Here is a 20136-nt window from a genome sequence, read left to right on the forward strand (position 1 = left end):
TGGTAATCAGCTAAAATAGAAAATATTAAATCCCTAGCATGTTTATAGTTTCAGTCATTTTGTGAAGAGTGTGTCATGGGATGGTCAAAAAATGCACAGACTTGTGTGTCAGCTTTTGGGATATCTGCGTTGAATGATTTCCAAATATAAAATAATGATATAGGAAAGAATATAGATTTCTAATATAATGAGCCTCATTTATGGCTTTCTCCAACACAGCCTACCCAATAAGTATAAATACATACTAGAATACAGTGTATATTCCTAGACTTGGAAAGTAGAAGAATGACATCTCTATGAGATGTCATCTCTTATCAGCCAAATGCTGCAACATGCTGTTCTGTCCTGCCTCTGAAGGATAGAAATAAAATTTACCTTGATGTCACTGAGACTCTCCACCATTTATCACAAATGAAGGATAAGTTAGGGTAACACATCTCATTGTGACAACATGTTGGGCCAGTCTCTTCTTACAGATCACAAGAGACAGGATGAGAAGAAATGACCTCAAGTATTGTCATGGAAGATTCATATTAAGAAAAATTTATTCTCTGAAAGGGTGGTCAGGCATTGGAATACATTGTCCAGGGTGGTCTCATTATCCCTGGAAATGTTCTAAAGGTGTATGGAAATTGTGCTGGGGGACACAGTATATTGAAGAGTGTGGGTAACAGTTGGACATGATCTTAGAGGTCTTTTTCAATAGAAATGATTCTATGATTCTATGGTCTGAGAGACAGATTTTAGTTGGATTATTTTGAACAGCAAGACAAAGGTAAAGAGATCTCCTATTTGCATGATCAGAACACAAGGCAATCAGAATAACTGAAAAGTGTCGAAGAACAGAATCTCAAATGAGTTAGACTCTGTAATTCCAAGAGAAGTAGCCAAGAAAGTAGGAAAACCCTTTGGCAAACATTTGTATGCCTCACTAGGATATGGAGGAGTGAAAGGAGTAGATAAAAGAATTGCACTGCTAAAGTTGTACAATTATACAGAAGATGAAATATTATTTCTAGTCTTCAGATGCTACAAAAATGGTATATGACCCAGAAATAATGCAAGGAAAAAAGTAGCAAAGTTGCCAGCAATTTCAACTAATTACCTATGCAAAGGATTTACAGTAGAGTCAATCCTAAATGGCTGCTGAGATTTTACAGTAATGGAACAATATGCAAAGAAAGACTGAGATCATGAGAATAAAGACTTACGGCATCTATCTCCTGCCATAACCTGCAGAAGTCAAGCAATGTTCCAGGTTAAAACATACTCTATTATGATATTTGCATTGATTTTCATTTTAATTCATGATGCCACCTGCCTAATGGTAGTTTCCATTACATTAATCTTTATGCATTTAACAAATTTGCATTTAACCATTACAATACTGTCATGAGGTAAAGACAGTCTTATCTGACAGATTATCCATACTAAACAGAGAATGAACTGCAGCATAGAGGAGCGGATTCCGAAGTATTTTAAGGTGCTAGCATGCTCATTATCCTTTGAAATGGGGATCCAGTCCTAAGTTAGATGCTCTGAGTTAAAAAATCCATATCTCAATATGAAATGAGATTCATGTTGCCATGCTCTAAATATCAGGTATCCAACCTAAGCTAGTAGTCTGCAGTCTCCTTCTTTTCTGTTTTCACTTATTCTATATTTAGCATAATTCAACTTTATTCTGAAAAGAAAAAAAATCCTGGAATAGGCATAGCTGCTCTAAAAAGATGATTTTCCAGAGAAGCTTGGACCTTTTTTGGGGGAAAAAAGCTTTGATTGGTTAAGAGTTCAAGGAATTCAATCCTGTCTTCCTCATAAACAGCTTTTTTTTTTTTTTTTCTCCTCTTTTGCTGCAAAGTCAGTTATTTTCAAGGACACAGCTGGGTCAGTCCAAGTAACTATATCTCTAGGCAGCATCCAACAATTTCTCTTTTAGTGGTCAATATTTTCATCTTACTTTGGATGATTTTTTTTTTTTTTTTTTTTGGTCTCTGGACTGGGTGTAGGGGTCCAGGTTCTGGTTTAATTGTAAGTGTCTCAGGTTAACACTGGTGCTAATACTCTACTACCTAAATCTATCTGTCTTTTGCATTAAACTGATGTATATTTGAATTCTGTGTTACTACTTAATTTTAATTCTTGTTCGACTGTGCAGCAGATAAACAGTTGTTCTTTTCTCTCAAGTGGAGGCTATTTTCCAATGATAAACTGATTATCTCCTAGTGTGTCTTTGGATTCAGCAAACTACTTCCAGGTGTTTGTTATGTATCTACACTATAGACAAGTGTCTACATGTATGCTAGGTATTTATAAATTTAGCAAATGAAGAGAGAGTCATTACAAGCAACAAGACATAATTCAGGTGTCTAAGTGGAGGAATCATCATAATTTCTGATACTGAAATCATCTGCCTATCACAGGTATATGAGAGATCTCCACCTTTCTGGAATGGCTACTTGGGATCAAGTGGGATAGCCCACAACATATCAAATGCATCTAGTTGCCTAAGTCACAGCACTTAAATTGACTGCCAAGGTCTCCAGGGTGTTATCTTGTTCACACAGTTTGGCTTGTGCTTTTGGAGATGCATACCAACTCCACAGAGCATATTGTCTTATCTCCAGAGAATGGGGATTAGACACCTTTTCTGTATCTGGAAATAGATGGTCTTTAAGGCCCCTTCCAACGCGTATAAATTCTATATAAATGCTGCATGTGAACACCTAAGTTGGGACATCTGATATCTCCAGTTTCCAATATTCTTTGTGACTTTTTTAACTATCTCAGCTCCATAAATGTGCAGAAGTGCATATTTCAACATGGTAAGCTTCTGTATGATAAAAATGAAGACTGGGAAGCGCCTGTACTTTTGACTTCTAGAGTAAGCATGATCAGTAGGATGGAAAATCCCAGCCACTTGCAGCACACTTGAAAGAGTATGCTATCTAAATATTTTCTGGGGAAATAAAACAAACAATCCAAATCAAAACGTACTGATTCAATCCAAAGTTTGTGCTATTCAGCCAAGTGCAAATACTAATCTTCAAAACCACAGAAAATATTTTTAAAGTTTGATTGCATCCCAGTTTGATCTCATTGACCTGCTGTTTCTCACTGCCTCCTTTCTCACTGAAGAGATGACCTTAACAGCAGATCCTAAAATTAACCATACAATGAGGGTAATTAAATCACAGTATCACAGAATGGCTTGGGTAGAACAAGACCTTAAAAATCATGAAGTTCCAGCCTCTCTGCCATGGATAGGGACACCTTCCACTAGACCAGGCTGCTCAAAGCCCCATTCAACATGGCCTTGAACAAAACCACGGGAGGGACATCCACAATTTCTCTAATTAAGTGGCACTTCTATAACTGTTTTTTTATTTTGTTCAATCAAAACCCTTACTGGGTCCTGGAGAGAGGTGAGAGGAGTGGTGAAGTGGATTAAATGCATAGCTGGGTGCCCCTGTTGAGATCACAATTTACCAGCACTTGTTATGTTTTCCTGTTCATGGACTAATTCTGAAACCACTTCAGTTGATCTCAGACCCTGGAAAGGCTTATTGAGGTAGGAGATGAATCCAGAACATTCACAGACATATATAAAAAATCCTTTTGAATAGAACAGTGAATGACAATCAATAGATTTGCAATAGGACCAGACTTTATATCAGAAACTATAAAAGAGGGAATGTACATTTTTGTGAAAGTCACTGGAAACCAGGATGATGGTTCTAACCTACAAAGAATCAGACAGGTCAAGAGTAGCTAATAAATCATCTCTTCTTCAGTCATGACAACCTGGCAGGAAGAATTCAGGCTAGAACTCCCACAGTGTAAAAAAAACAGAGCAGATTCTCTATGGTTTATTTCAGCTGGATTGTCTGCTTTTCCAGTCTGCACTTGTTTGTTTTTTATTTAGGGAATAGATGCTCATAGCTCAACACAGATGCTGGTAACTTTAATCTAAGTTATTTGTATGAGTGTTTTCCTCAGCTGTCCAAAAGACTCCTCAATAGTGTTAGGTAAACCCAGAACTTGTCTCTATTGGAAATCATTTGCTTTCTTTTCATCTCTATACAGTGGTAGTGAGGACCCCAGGAAGAGCCAGGCAGAGGACAGGACTTCAGAAGCCACGAAGTGCCAGAAAGCACAAATAAACAGAGGAACAGAAAGACCTCTCCCACTATTCTGCAACGACACACCTGTCTTTACTGCAAAGCTTGCTTCTTCAAGTAAAGATAGTGACATTTATGTCACCTTGACACTCCACCTGTCCCTCTTGATTCTACCTGCTCACATGCTCCATTCTTTTAAAATCCTGTGTTGTGAGCCCTCGGAGGTGGCATCTGTTGTTGTGTCACTTGCTCATACAGAGGCTTGCACAATGGGGCTTTAAAGCACGGCTCTAGTTTCTAGGCACTAAGAGAATAATAATAAACAATATTAAAAGCTGTAGCAGCTGCAATAAAACATGCATTTATAGGGGTTAGCTTGATGCATAGCTAACAAATAATTTAAACTTTTAAATATATATATATAAATAAGTAGCAATGATAAATAAGATGAGACTGCAGCTGTGAGAGAACTCTTGTGGCTGTTAATTTTTTTTCCCCACTTATCTTCCTTCTGCATGAGGGATAATAGGTTTGCATTGCAAATTCCAGGCAGTCGATCTCTCCTCAATGACAGTTTTGCTATAATTCTCCTAATTTCAAGCTCCCATTTAAAAAGGTAACTGTAAATGGCATCCAGGCCATTTTTGCAGTCATCGGCAGCTGACTCAGTTGATTCATTTCCACAGATTTAAGTTGTTGCACGCGTAGTCAGTCCCTCTGAAAAAAGGCTGCTTCCCCATATCAAATGGCTTGTGCCGACTCCAAATCCTGATTTTAAAATAAGCATAAAAGCTAAGGTTTTTAGGGTCCGTGTCATCACTCTAGCCCAGCTCTTGGGAGAGAGTTATATGCCATTTGCAAAATCTTCTCTTCAGGAGTTTTCATAATGATTGCCACAGCAGAAACACATGAACATAAAAATATAAGGTCTGGACTAGCTCTTCTTTTTCTTTTGAAAATCACGTGTGTATTTGACATCAAATAATTTTGAGCTCAGCACTGATATCATTCACAGGGCTGACCTCTGATAAGTAAAAAATATAGTTATGACTCATTAATTTGATATGATCAACCACTGGCCAGTGCTACTCATGTTAGTTCCCTCAATATGTTCCTTGCTATCTTTATAAGTATTAGTCAACAGGAATTTCCTCTGCTAGAATCAAGAAATATTACTGTGTAAAACATATTTACATTTTAGAGACTCTCTTTGGTCAACCTAGTATCATTATACATCTGTTGAGTTTGTTCAAATTCCAAAAATGGCAACCAGACATTATGAAATCAGTATAATCCATAAAAGAGCTGAGACTGTTTAGTCTAGAGACCAAAAGACTGAAGGAAAACAGGATAATCATCTCCAAATATGCAGAAATGACCTTCAAAGAGAAAAGGAGTAAAACATTATCTTTATCCTCATTCAATATAGTCAGAAGCAAAGGCTTCAACTGCATCAGAGAGCGCTGGGTGAAACCACTGGGAGAACTTTTTAACAGGAAAGCAAAACACCAGACTAAGTTGCTTAGGAGGCTGCAGTGGGTTTTACAAAAAAGCCCAAATCAAGACTAGGAAGGGGTTTTTGCACCCTCTACATAGGCTATCAAAGAAGAATGTATTTTTTACATTCTTTTCTATTAATCTGTACTTTTCTCCGTTTTCCAATGGACACACTTTCCACACTGTTCCAAAATACCAGTAAAGCAGAGAAATTTAGGATTAAATTTCTTTTGTAGAAGTACATTTTTGCCAAACTTTCTGCAGGTAGATGCTTCATCATGAGACTTCAGGTCTAGATCAAAAGTCAGTTTTTATTTTGTAAACAGTATATTTACAGAAATCACAGCACTTCTGCCTTTAAGTATCCTGAAAATAACCCAACAATAGTCCCAATGAGTAATGGTGGGTAAGCAGCTATATTAGTAGCAAGGAGAAGAAAAATATAGCCACAATTCTGCTATGGCTTCTGCTGCTTCTGCTGTTGCTGCTTCACAAGACTTGCACTTTTTGTGCACCTTCTGTCTACACTTATTTTTAAATATATAAAATTTGTAGGTAACAACCTAGAGACAAAATAGTAAGAAGTGTAACAAGTAGCAGAACTTTATGGAGCCCATATTTTTTCTTGCTAGAATCAGAATCTTGGTGTTTGCAACAATGCTAAATAACTTTTTCATGCTGATGTTGTGATGCCTTACTGGCTTCTGCTGGCATTTACATTGTTGGCAAATGAGCTGCATGAAGGGAAAACAACCTCACCTTTGAGAATGAAAACTACAAGAACACATTTTTGTCAAGATATTTCATATACACTTATATATCTAAGCTCTCTCAGGTCTCAGCAAATAAGGGTGATCTCACGTGACAGCTCTTTTAAAGACAATTCACTTAAGTAGATCCATTTGCATTTTAAAGAAGGGTGTAGGAGGCAACAATTAAAGAAGAAATTCCTGGTTAAATTTGTTCCTTTTCAGAATGTCTTAAACCCTTCTTCCTAATATCTAACTTCTGTTTTACCATTCCTCCCTCCCATTTGACTAAAAAATAAATAAAACCAGAAATATTTCTTGACCTGATAATTGTGCAGGTTAAACAGCAAGGCTTTATATTGTGGCAAATGCAATGAGAATTTAAAAACCCCTCCCACCTGTCTTTAGTACTCTGTGTCTCTGCCTAGCCATTTATTTTTTCATCCATGTAATCTGCATTGCAATGACCTTTCTTTGGGAGATGTATCATGCTCCTGTTGCAATATCTTGGCATTCTAACTGATTGTGGCATCTGTGTAGATAACAAATCTGAGCGGACACTGGCTCACAGTTTTCTGGGAGGGAATTTTACTTTTTACTTTTTTACTCTGAAATTTCTTTTAAAATTAGCATATTCAAATGGTAACAGGTACACATGAAAAGAAAAATTGACTCAGTATATTTATTACCAGGAAGCTTTTGGTAAAAGACTTAAGGTCTCTTGTAACATTTTAAGTTAAGACAAACCATGCCTCAAAATTAAACTTGTGAAAAGCACATACTGTAAGTTAAAGTTACCTTGAAACAGCATTCAGCTTAGCCTGTTTGGGAGTTTTAAATGTGTCACTTAGTCTGAGTTTCTCGATCTCAAGGTGGGGTTATGTGGAAAATAATGCTGTGAGGAGCAACCACAGTATATTTCAGGGTATGAAATTGCCAACATTGCTGAGACATTCCTACCTGTACTCAGCTCAATATGTATTGGATAATTCATAGGAAGAAATGTTTTGCAACTCCTTCAAATATTCAGGATTTTAAATCATGAACTATCATTAAAAAATAGACTACGTTTCTCTTAGTAAGAGAGTTCTTTCCTTCATTCTGCTGTAAGTCATGCTTGGGTGATTTGAATTCTGTTGTGTTTAACAAGATTCAGATAATTCATTTTCTCTCAGGATGATAAAATGGAAACAATGTCATTTATGGTTGTAATTCTCTTTCATAATTTTGCTCAGCAATATTTTTTTTAGTGGAATGCTCATTGAAAATTGAACCATTACATGTAATGTAAACATTTCTGAATTGAGATGTTAACATTTAAAAATTGGCTCATTTCTCTTTAATGTGTTTTGCTGTTTTTCTTGCCTAATTATCATTCTTTTCAATATTTATGTTAACATGACCTTTCTCTGACTGAATGGCTTTAAGTGCTTCTCAAGTACTTATAGCATCATGATTTTTAAATTAAATTATGTTGTTGTGGAAGAGATTGCAATGCAGCCCACAGAAGAGCAGGGAAAGGAACAAATTTCTGTTAGTCCCAGAATATGAATGTAGTGATAGTGTTTATTAGCTCACTCTTCGTATCAATGCAACTGTATCAGAGGAAGTATGATTTTGTTTCTTGTTCATTATTAGAAACATTCCAGCAAATTTAATGCTGGTCAAAATTGTCAGATTGAATAGCTGTGAAAGATTGTTTAATGTTGTAAAATGTTTATTACTTTTATTTATTATGCCTTCATCCTGCTGACAGAATGAAGCTTACACTACACTATTCTGTTTGCCCATGGGAAAAGATCACAGAAACACAGGCAGTAAGATTTGGCTCCACATCTTGAATTTTCAGGTCAATGGTATCCCACAGCCAAAACCTACTCTTTTGAAATCTGTGAGGTCTAGGGCTATAGCATGTGCAATAATAAGCAAATGCAGAATTTTCTTGTAAACAGTGTGAGATGTTTACTTTGATTTTCTGCATATCTTTCAGCGTATGTGTTCTATTAGTCTAGAATTTAAGAGTAAAGACCAGACTATCAAATCAATTTCACTATGAAAGCTGTTACTGTATTACCAGACTTCCCAAATGTTTTTTCTTTTAGCTTCACCCTAAAAAAATAGGATGTTTTTCTCAATCCTTCTGCTGTTCTCCACTTAGAGATGACAATGAGTAAGAATATGATGAGCTGAAAGACATGAATGACACACATCAAGGGAGAAAAAGGGAACAAAATAAATCACTGAAAAAATTTAAAAATATGCAGATTTTTAATATTTAACTTTTTAACATTGAAAGATGTGAACAAATATAAAGACAAAATAAGATTGAAGGAAAATAACAGATTAAAAGACTTCCTAAATATGGGAAGACTTCCTAAATATGGGACATTAAAGACTTCCTAAATAACAGTTAAAAGACTTCCTAAATATGGGACATTAAAACAAAAACAAAAACAAAAAAAAAAAAAAAAAACAGAAAAAGGTAATAAATTGTAGCAAAAGGAATCAGGTAAGCTTTAAATGAAACAGTCACTAATTAGCAAAATTTTTATGTACCCATCTCACTCTTTAATTCCACTTGACATAAAAATGTCAAATAGAAAAAAAAGAACTGGCAGCTAACAGTCAATAAGTTCACATAACTTAGTCCACATACTTCCCACAGAACAAAGCCTAATCCAGAAGAATGCTGAGTCTTCAAGGTTTTCTGACCTCAATGGTTGAGCAATTGGGTATGATATGACACTGTACTTTGTGCAGTGCTTGCTTGGGCTGAGTTCCTTAGCAAAATTGAGGAGGAGTGGGTTTTTTCCCCTGTAAGGAAAATGTTTGTAGTCTGTTTCTGGTTGACTTTCTCTTGTATTTCTGAAAACAGAGAATACAAAAGGGGAACTATTTGCAAGGTCGATGCATTAGTCAGGAAGGTCAGGATCTTAGGGCAAGTTGCTATAGATGGTATGCATGGATATTCCAGAATATGAAGACAAAAAAAGCAAGGAATTCCTAGAATTATAAATTGTTAAGTTTGGAAAAACTTTTGTGATCATCAAATCCAACCATCATGCTAGCACCACCATCATGTTCAACACCAATACATATCCCAAAACAACCACATGTCTTTTTGAACACTTCCAGGAGTGGTGGACCACGCAACATCCCTGAGAAGGCTGTTCTGAAACCTGACAACTCTCCCTGAATAAATTTTACATATATCAAATCTAAACCTCCTCTGGTGCACCTTTAAGCCCTTTCCTCTCATCCTTTTTTTTTTTCCCAACATTGAGTGAATTTGTCTGGGCCAACAAGTTTCTGACCCTCTTGTGCAAATAGCACTAATACAGCTTCTCCAACCCACCATCCTTCCTTCCTAGATGTCAGGCTTGGCCAGGTAAACTTTAACACTTGGTGTTCACAGAGGAGAGGATGCTCTAAAGTTTGGCAAGTTATAGGGGAGCTCCCTCTGGGAGGTGTTGAACTAGAGTTAAACAAGACAGGGTCACTGCCAAGAGCTTTGGAAAAACAGCAGTAAAAGAGGCGAAGGGAAAAAAAACAGAGAGAGAAATAGAGAATGCAATCTTTTTTTTTTTTTTTTTTTTTTTTTAAATGGGGAAAGATGTCAAACTGTCATGTTAGTCTCTACTGAGGTTCTGAGCACGAACAGTTGCCAGGGTAACTGTTGTGCCAAGCCTCAGCACTTATGTATTTTTTCCATTGATAATTGCTAATGTGAACAAGTGCTGGCTTGCACTTTACACCTGCCTGGCTTGTAAGTCTACTTTAATTGGATGTGCCAAGATTGAGGAAAAAGTAATCTGCCCTTTCAAGACAAGTGACAGATAAATGAAGTGTTGCTTAGGCCTTTACTGTAAAAATTCTGCTGACAAAATTACTATGAATTGTCTTCCCTCAGTGCACATATACTGCCTTTGTTTATGGAATCGAGAGTTTAAGCTTCAAGGTTCGTTATAAGTAATTAGGCCATAAAGTTTTTGGGAATATCTTGGTGCTGTGTGGTGAAATTCTACTTTTTCCCCCAGAGTTAAGAGTGTCTCATTTCATAAGCATATGTGAAAACAGTTTTTCAAATAGTTGGAGAAAAATTAGGAAAATTCAAAAAATATTACCATCCATATCTTCATATATGTATATAAAGATCTTTTTAAAAATGGTTCTAAGAAAAAACCCTGGAGAATGAATAGGGACAAGTTTTTAAATATTCTTCTGCTGATAGTTTTTCCACAACCTCAGAAGTGATGTGGAACTTTGGAGTGATCAGTTTTTAAATATCCTGTTCAAGATATTCTGAAGACTGATACATAACTGCAGCATCTTAAATTCTTGAAGAAGTTCACCTGAAAAATTCAGGTTGAAATCCAAGGAACCCAGGGATCACATAGTGTTTTCCATGTTTTTTCTTGACTAGGTGGTCCATATCTGTATTTTGGACTACGCTACAAGATTCTATCAATAAGGTCTAATTCACTACTAAACTGCACAAGACTGCCCAAAAGGTAAAGAAAAGTTATTAGAGGGCCTTTTCTTGCCGTTGTTCTCTTTTTTTTTCTTCCTTTTTTCTTTTTTTCTTCCTGATCATCAGGAGATTACAGCATTTCTATGCTATTTATTTGCTTCTCAGAGCTGTGTCAAGCCTGGTCTGCTCCATTGTTTAGTGTATTCACTGTGTGTAACTGTCTTTCTTTGATGTTGATTTCCTAGTGCACTTAAATGAAGTTTCCTGAAACCAATATGCCAGAGCAAATTAATATATGAATAATACATGGTGCTTATTTTAGCAACTTTCATCAGAAGACCTCAAAGAACAGCATGAAGGATAGCAGGGAGATTGCCTTATACCATTCCAAGAAAGAATTACTGTGATATTGCGCTCCTTACATAAAATTGCACCATCAATGAGGGTAGAAATGGGAGAAAACTATCCTACTTGATCAAAAATATCCTAAAAGTTAGACAGCATTAGATATATCAGTAATTCTTATTGCATAACCTGACTTCATTCTGAGTCGTGCCAAAGGTTTCATGTGCATCTGTTTGCTCCTGTGGGACTGATTGAGGATTAAAAGGTTATAGCATAAGGCAGAACAGACCTAGTCAGTCCAACCCACCAAGCTGCTTGGCAAGATAGAGAATTAAAAGTGAAATTAGTGAAATCCCAAACCTACTCCATAAAAGCTCTATGAACACTAGATAGGCATTTCACGTCCAGAAACACAGTGAACTCAGAAGAACGCTATTTTTGTTAAGATATTTAGGTTAAAAGCTTAAAAAAAGGGAAGATGCTGAAACTGCCCAGGATAGCAGGGGATTTCAAACACCTTACTTAGGATTCTTTTAATCCATATTTTTAGTGATATTCATTTACTTGTGTAATTCCCCCATGAGATAGACTCATGAAGCTAAATTCTCTATCGTATTTCTGCTTGGTCACAGTGTCATGGAGATGAGAGAATTTGGAAGTACACGGAAGTAAATGAGAGTGCCATGTGGTTACCACAGTTGATAAGCCCCAGCTGTAATGAAATACTAGCTGGATATGTGTTAGAGTTCTTTTATTAGTGGCTGCTGCACATAAAAGTGTATAATTCCATGCTATGGGTTAGTAGTGCTGATCAAAGTTTAGGAGTTCATCAGAGTTTACCCTATCACACTTTCCAAAGTCATCAGAAAGAAATTTGATTCACTTTTCAGTGAAAAAATTGACCTAGATTTTTAGCTTCACCACGGAGATGCTTATAGAAGCATCTGTAATGGAGTTTATCCACAATGATTGTGACTAAACTGGAGTAGCAAAAGCATAATATAGTGGAGAACTGCAATGCAATAGCAAATGTTGGTCTAACGACAAAGAAAAATAAATTGTAGAAGCAAGTTTAGTAAACAGGTTATTTTAATTTACACAATCAGATAAAAAGTTATTATCTTTTAAAATCTGTGTTATGAGCAAAATCACATTGCATGCTTTAGAGTGGTCAATTTTAATTTCATTTCATAGTCCATCAATCTGAAAACATCACAGAAGAGATAACAGAAAAATAGTTGGGCTCTGGCTTTATAGTTTAGTAAGAGAAAGTTGCTCCCTGAAGATGTGTGATCCATTCAGCTTTCCAAAGAGAATTAGGAAAAAAAACACCAAGAAAGCAGACCCGGAAAATGTACTTCTTAGTAGCACTGATATCTGCCATTTATCCAATATCATGCTGTAAAAAATTGTATGATTGTCATGTTGCACTTGGCATTGTGAGGCTGCAGCTCAAGTACTCATTAAGTTTTGAGCCCCTCACTTCAAAAAGGACATTGGGGTGCTGAAGTCCAGCACCCCAATGTCCTTTTGTCCAGAGCAGGACAAAAAATCTGGTGAAGGATCTAGAAAACATGTCTTTTGAAGAGCAGCTTAGTTGTATAGCCTGGGGAAGAGGGGACTCTGAGGGACCTCTTTGCTCTCTACAACTGCCTGAAAGGAGGGTGAAGTGATGTGGGGTTCATTTCTTCTGGCGTGTTTTAAGTGAAAAGATGAGAGTGAAAAGTTGCACCAGGGGTGTTTCAGTCTAGATATTAGGAAAAAAATAAAATTAACTGAAAGAGTGATTAGGCTTTGGAATAAATTGCTGAGGCCAGTGATGAGGTCACTGACTCTGGAAATGCTCAAGAGGTATCTGGATATGGCACTTGGGGATATGGGCATGGGGTGATTATGGTGGTGCTGGGCTGGCAGTAGGACTAGATGATCTTGAAGATCTCTGCCAACCTTGATGATTCTGTGTTCAAGGCCAGGTTGGATGGGACTTTGAGCAACCTGGTATAGTGAAACATGTCACTGTCCATGGTAGAGGATTGGAACTGGGTATTATTTATGTCTTTTGCAACACAAGCAGTTCTATGATTCTGTGATAAGAAGAAAGTATTATGCTCCTGTTGACATGCCAATATAATTCCCAAAGTCAAGAAAGTTTATCAGCTGTGGTTGCAGCCATGGTGAGCAATAAGAGGTAGGCATTTACTGGCTTCTCTGCAGAGCTGGAACTTCTATTTTGGACCAAGAGTTCATGGCAGGCACAGTTTGTAAATTAATTACAGGATTCAGTAGTGAAAAAGTGGGATCTGAGAGTCATGGAAAGGTATCTTCAAATGAAAACTTCTATCATGCAGCGTGAAACCTGATGCATTTGTTTCTTTCTTTGTTCTCATGAGCGTGTGTTACAGGGCTCATGAGATTGGACAGGTACTGTATTGAGTGTTCTCTCTGTGATAGTCCTTTAATCAACCACCCTTTGATTTATTATTTGTAAAACTCAGTATAAGATAAACCAGTTCATATATTTCCCTCTTGTACGATTGAAGTCAAAGATGTATCAGCAATGTCACTTATTTGTGCCCTGTAATTTTGCGTGGGGGAAATGCAAGGAATGACCAATATCCAGTTTGCTTAGTCCAGTCTCACTATGATTTCCCTGGTAACTGCTCCTCACCACAAAAGAAAAAGCCTCAGCAGGAAAAGGTGGGATCAGAAGTGGCTAGAAGGGGATCAGAAGCAGGGTAAAGGTGTTTGACACTTTTCTGTATAATTAAATTCAGCACTGCAAATAGCCTTTTTTTTTCTCCTGTGAGGACAAGGTTTTTCTGGGATGGATGGATGGATGGATGGATGGATGGATGGATAGATAGATAGATAGATAGATAGATAGAATTAATTCTTTGTCTCTCCTTTAACTCTGATATACTGTGTGAATGCAGTGTCTTGCAAGGACTATGTTGTTCCAGGAAGGACACCACTGTTGCTGGTAAAACAAGAAGTTTAAGCAGGCATATTCAAAATTAATATATTTATTTGTTTGCTTGCTTGTTTGTTTGTTTCACAGCTGTTCTGACAGATTTTTTTTCTCATTTTATTTTTCATCTTTCCCTTCTCCAAAGAATTTGCTTTTCCTTTGAGTTAAAGAACAGTATTTCACCCCAAGTGCTCATCAATTTTAAGTGCCCATTTAATTATTGTTAGACTTTAAAACTTTTTATTCGTTAGCATTAAACTGATGCACAGCCATGTAGTCCCTGCAGTGTGAGAAGTAACTAAGGTCAACTTTTAAGAGCAAATCAAAAGAGAAAAGCACCACCAGTGTAGCAGAAATTAGAAAGAAAGAAAGAAAATAGAATGGAAGAAAATAAAGAAGGAAATCCTCCTAGATTTCAGAAGTCATTGTCATCCAATGCTTTCACTCACATTACTGCAAGGTAGAGTACTTTCACTGAAATCCATGACGAAAAAATCACCAACTTTTTCCTTTAAGTACAGACTTCAGTTTCACTGGCTTAAAATAATACACCTTACTCTTCGCTGTGCCCAGGTAACTGCCAGCATGTCTCCTTTTAGCCATCCTGTGTTCCAAGTTAGGCTATTTAAGCTAATACATCTTGTCCTTGATTTAAAGTTTTATATTAACCTGAAAGGCAGGGAGAGCTGAAAATCATGAAAACAAAATTCATAGAACTTAACTGATAAGCTGTAATTCATTAAATCATTATATCACATTCTTGTGATAACTATATCACATTCTATCCTTGTTCTTGCCAAGGATTTATGAAAGGCCAAGACAAAAATTACCTTTTCCTGATTTCTATACTAATAAACTGAGGGAGAAGAAAACATTTGAAATAGTAATGATTTATATAAGTAAAATTTTGATCAGATAAATATGCAAGTTACAAGAAGGAAAAAAAATTAAAATCTTTCTGTAGAGGAAAACTGTTTTTCTAGACACACTTTCTTTCTGGTTCATCTTTTTTAGATTCATCACCTTAGGTACCAAAGGCAAAGGCAGCACACAGGCTTGCCTCTCTAAGTGTGAAGGACAGTCCACAATTTCAACCACTGTTTTTTCCAGGCAGTTTGCCTGGTTTTTTTTTGGTTTGGTTTTTTTTTTTTTTTTTTTTTTTTTTTTACTTTCACTGCTGGGTGTCAATAGCCTGCTGCTTAAAACATAACAGCTGGGAAATGGGAACAGAGCAAGCTGGGGCCAACTACTTGCAGAAGTCTCCTTTACCTGTGAATTTATTTTGTGACTGGAGTTACTAAGACAGTGGTGACTGAGCTTAAACTACTCAAAGGACTTGGTCACTTTTAGATAAGTACTAAAATGGTTGAGTCACCATCTCTGGAACTGTTAAAAAACATGTGGATAGGGCACTTGAAGATATATATGCTTAGTAGTGAACATGGTGGTGGTACTAGGTTGATGGCTGGATTTGATGAACTTAAGGTCTTTTCCAACTTCACTTTTTCTATGATTCTAAGGCTCAGGCTCTGGAATGGTTAGATTTGAGGCCAAGACCCCTATCAGATTTAGGTTCAGAGTTAGCAGCATCAAAATCCCCCAGTTTCAACTTCAAATGACAGCAGATTTGTTCTCAAATCATCTCATAACATTTCTGGAACCTCTTAGGACCTAAGGGTTGTTATAACTTTGACTCCCCAAACAGCCAAAACTAAAGGACCTGTTACTGCTCTGACAAATTCAGGGAAAGCAGAGACTACTCTTCCACGCAATAAAAGAAAAAAATGATCAGTGTGTTCAATGCAATTAGTCAGAATTTGGGAAGAAGAGAAGAGCAAATAGCCTCAAGTTGTGTAAGGGAAGGTTTAGATTACATATTAGGAAAAAAATTCTCTCTAGAAAAGGTTGTCAGGCTTTGGAACAAGCTGTCCAGGGAAGAAATGGAGTCTCCCTTCTCGAAGATGTTTAAAAGACATGTTGATGTATCTCGTGGGGACATGAGTTATTGGTAGGCTTGGCAGTGCTGCGTTACAGCTGGACTTGATAATCTTAAATATCTTTTGCAGCCTAGAAGGTTTTGTTTTCATGATTCCATGAATCTGTTCTGCTTCTGTATCAAGACCATTCCATATGGTGTTTTAAAAGTTTGGGAAGATTAAATGATATCAGAAGGGTCCTGACTAAAAGTTGAATGTTTTGGTTTTTTATTACTATTGTGTATTACCTTATGTGTATATATATTTGCAACATATGTAAAAGTGTGTGTGTCTTGAATGCTAAGTGTTACAGCTTTAAGTGGATGGAGTATCTTTACTGGCCTAGTGGGATACAGGATGGGTAACAATGTGTAGTTGTATATGAGACAGATATTTTGATACTATTAGGTATACCTGGATGAGTTTTTTCCCGTTGTGTGTATATATCAGTAATCCTAGGTTTAGGTCCAGGAATGGAGGCTCACTGACCTTACTAAAGACAAATATAACATTTTTATAATTTAATATAATTTAATATGCTGAAATTGAAATAAAAATGTGCATCCTGTGGATATCAGCTGAGAAAATCTCCTGTATAAACCCATGATATAAAAAGATGGTGACTTTCTAAAAGCTCTTTGAATCAGCCACACAAAAAGAGCCTTCAGTTCTGTTGTGTTGTCTTAGCTTAACACTCATTAAATGTTTCACAATGCCATGATCTACTTACAGTAAATATAATTAAACTTCCTTTCCTCTGGCACTAAACAGAACTTCATTATTCCTTTCTAATTCCATAACTGTATGAGAGAAGTAAACTTTCTGAAATTGAAAGTCTTTTTCCAATTTCAGTTTTTCTTCTCCATTTTTTTGGTAGGATGGACATATTTCTTTGTTTGGAAATTAAGATGTTCTCTGCTTCTGGGACATTATGGTGAAAATCTCTAATTAAGGTAAGAGAAATATATTCAGATTTTCTACAATTTCACAGTCTTGCAATCTCTCATGGCTTCGGAAGTCATGCCTGTAATTCTCTTTCTGTGCTTCTTCTTTATTCATATTTCTTTTAGAAAGTCAGGTTATTTTGTTGCATTTTTAATGACATAAAGACTAAGTTGTTTGAGAAGCTTATTTAGCTAAGCCAGCACCTGCGGGCTTTTTTGGGTTTGTTGTTAGAGATGCCATCACAGATTTAAATTTTACCAGCCTGCGGGAATATATTGCCTTTCTAAAGAAAACAATTCTTTTTGTAAAGTAATTCACCCTACAGGAATTTTAAGGCCTGAGGATCTAAATCTGGTTTTGGAACACTTTATATTTAGGATAAAATTTGAAATCAGCTTTATAAACTAGGACCCTTCACTCCCACTCAAAGAAAATAAGACTTACAGAATTTGCAAGTTTTGATCCCTCCACCCTAAACAACTAATTTAAGAATTGATCTCTAGGTCACATCATTTTCCACTGATGTTAATGTTCTAACGTAGCTTGGATTCAAATGGGCAATGATGATGTATTGAAACTAAATTACGCACTTCCTTCTAGAGGCATGGATTAACAAACATAAAGTTGTAGCATTTTAAAGGAGTGGAATACACAAACACCAACACAAGCCAGTGGGAGTAGATCTGGCTATCTCTTGTGAGGGCTTTTTCAAATCCCTGCTCCAAGCAGCATTGTGAATCAAATCAAATGCTTAAATCAAAGATAAACACGGGAATGATGGGAGGCCAGCTCTCAGAAACAGAGGGCTTTACCAGCCTCTTATGCTCTGTGTGGTGGGATTACCACCAGCAGGTTCAGCATGGAGTTTTTCTGGCAGCCTGCTCAGTTTTCTCTATAGCTCACTACATCTATAGCTCACAGTGCACTGGTTGGAGAAAAGGAATGTAGGAATGTTGTTTTCTTTAGATCATTCACTTATTTACTGATCAGAAAAGCAGTGGGTTTTGGGCAATTATATAACTGAAATGCTTTCCAGGTGTCCTAAAGAAACGTTTTAATGATTGCGCATACACAAAATAACAAAAAAATCAGTGGTATTTACTGAGCTGAATACAGATATGGAGGTATGTAAAATGTGACCAATTCTTGACAGATTATTTCTGTCACATAACAGACTTGTCTAGACGTTTTCAAGAAAATCTTTTATACCTAATCTTTTTACAGTTGAATTAATGAGAGATGAGTTTTGCTGGCTGCTGTTGTCTGGGATCACCTTTTCTGCATGGTGTTGACATGGTTAACACTGTTATAGTAATGTCCAGTCACAGCTTCAGCAATGGTATGGCTGCTGGATAAAGCCTTGATACTTTTATGACAGTTTGGTTAAGAAGTCTGTCACCATTGTTCAATTATAATCCATAAAGAAAATACCTAAGGTTATAATTACATAAATATGTTTATGTATGGGCAACACTATACACCCTCTATGCAGTCTATAGGTTGCAATTGATATTAAAATGATGGTTGAACCCTTTCTTTACAGAAAGTTGCAGATTATCAGTTTCTTTTTTATTTAGTTGCAAATTAAATCATCAGTGGTGTAGCACCTAGAAATGCCCTAGTCATGCCCTTTGAAATTTCTATGAGAACAACCAAAATCATTCAGCAAAGGCTACATTTTAACCCAAAAATACTCAAAAAAATCAGAAGTATTTTCTGAGTTCTGCCGTTTCTTTACCCACTGTCATCAAGAATGCATTTTGCTGATATATTATGTTCATGTATTTAATTTTGTTAGTCATATTTCATTATGTCTTGAAGTGTAAGTAAACTTGATTGATGCAAATTGACTGTATCCAAGTTCTAACCTAAACCTCACAACAGTTGTTAGCAGATGCTGAGAATCTTTTACCCTTACTCTACTTCAAAGCATATGTTTGCGTTTCAGATGATGATTCTGTAGTCCTGTGTGAGAAATTAAACTATAATTTCTTGCTGAACTAGACCCACAGCTCTGAACTATCAGTTCTTAGCAGCCTTATGATATCTGGAAATTTACATTTAATGTGTAAAACTGGAAATGTGAGTTTGTATGTAAATATATCAAAGCATCATTCTGATTGAATTTTAAGTTCTTTATATAACCTTGACACCAGTTTACACCTATCAACTTTTAGGACTTCTATTACTAAAAGTAAACATCAATTTATATCCACTGCTTCAAAAATATATCACTTTATTTCTTTTAAGTAACATAAGAGTAACTTCTGACTGTTTTATTTGGCGGAAATTTGAGTGGCAAATTGCTATTAAGAAAAAGAGAGAAGGGCCATAGAATTTGCAAACTCACATTTAACAGATCCTACAGTGAAAAATTCCAAAAAGCACAAGGATAGAACAACTTGGGATTTTAATTGTAGGATAAAAATTGGAACAATTACGTCGTTTTTCCTTGTGTCCTCTGGTGACACAATTACATTTTTGCAAAAACAATCACCTTGTTTTTAGCTGTGTGAGCTAGTGAAACATCAGAGATTTTTAAGATGCTGCTTTCAAAGAGTGGTTAGACAGCAATCTCTTGTAAAATACATGTAACCTCTGGAGTTTGAGCATAGTCTCTGCATGCCCACCTGAAATAACATGCAGCAGAATCATGCAAACTTCAGATCATTATTTTCCTAAACCCAGAACTTAAGTTAGACCTTCCTTGAGAATAAATAGCTGTTGAAAATGGAGCAGAATCAGAACTATGGAACTGAAATAAGATATGATTCCTAAAATAAAAGCAATTTCAGACATTAAATGAAACCTTATTTTATTCTGGTAGAGGCTATTCAGAGAATTTCTGGTGATTAAAAATCATTCAGCCATGAATGGAAGGAATGTATTCAAGCTTCAATATGTTTTATTGCCAGGCTTCTAAAGCCCCTGAATCCCAACCATAATGGTGAATGACAGCACTCTCTGTGTTTTGTTAGAGAGAGAGGCAAGGCAGAACACCACAGCCTTTGTCATATGGATCCCACTCAGATGTCATTGAATATAGTATTCATGTAGACTTATA

General features: G+C 36.3%; 1 long non-coding RNA gene across 1 annotated transcript; it reads right to left on the reverse strand.

Moving 5' to 3' along the window:
* Window positions 1-2778: 2778 nt before the first annotated feature.
* On the reverse strand, window positions 2779-6258 carry LOC137466751 (uncharacterized). Its single transcript, XR_010995274.1, has 3 exons — window positions 6210-6258; window positions 4296-4418; window positions 2779-3159 (listed from the first exon to the last, which is right to left on the reverse strand). It is a non-coding gene; the product is annotated as an uncharacterized lncRNA (long non-coding RNA).
* Between the last annotated feature and the right edge of the window lie 13878 nt (window positions 6259-20136).

The sequence above is a fragment of the Anomalospiza imberbis genome, chromosome 2 (genome assembly GCF_031753505.1).
Source record: "Anomalospiza imberbis isolate Cuckoo-Finch-1a 21T00152 chromosome 2, ASM3175350v1, whole genome shotgun sequence".
NCBI classification, from domain to species: domain Eukaryota; kingdom Metazoa; phylum Chordata; class Aves; order Passeriformes; family Viduidae; genus Anomalospiza; species Anomalospiza imberbis.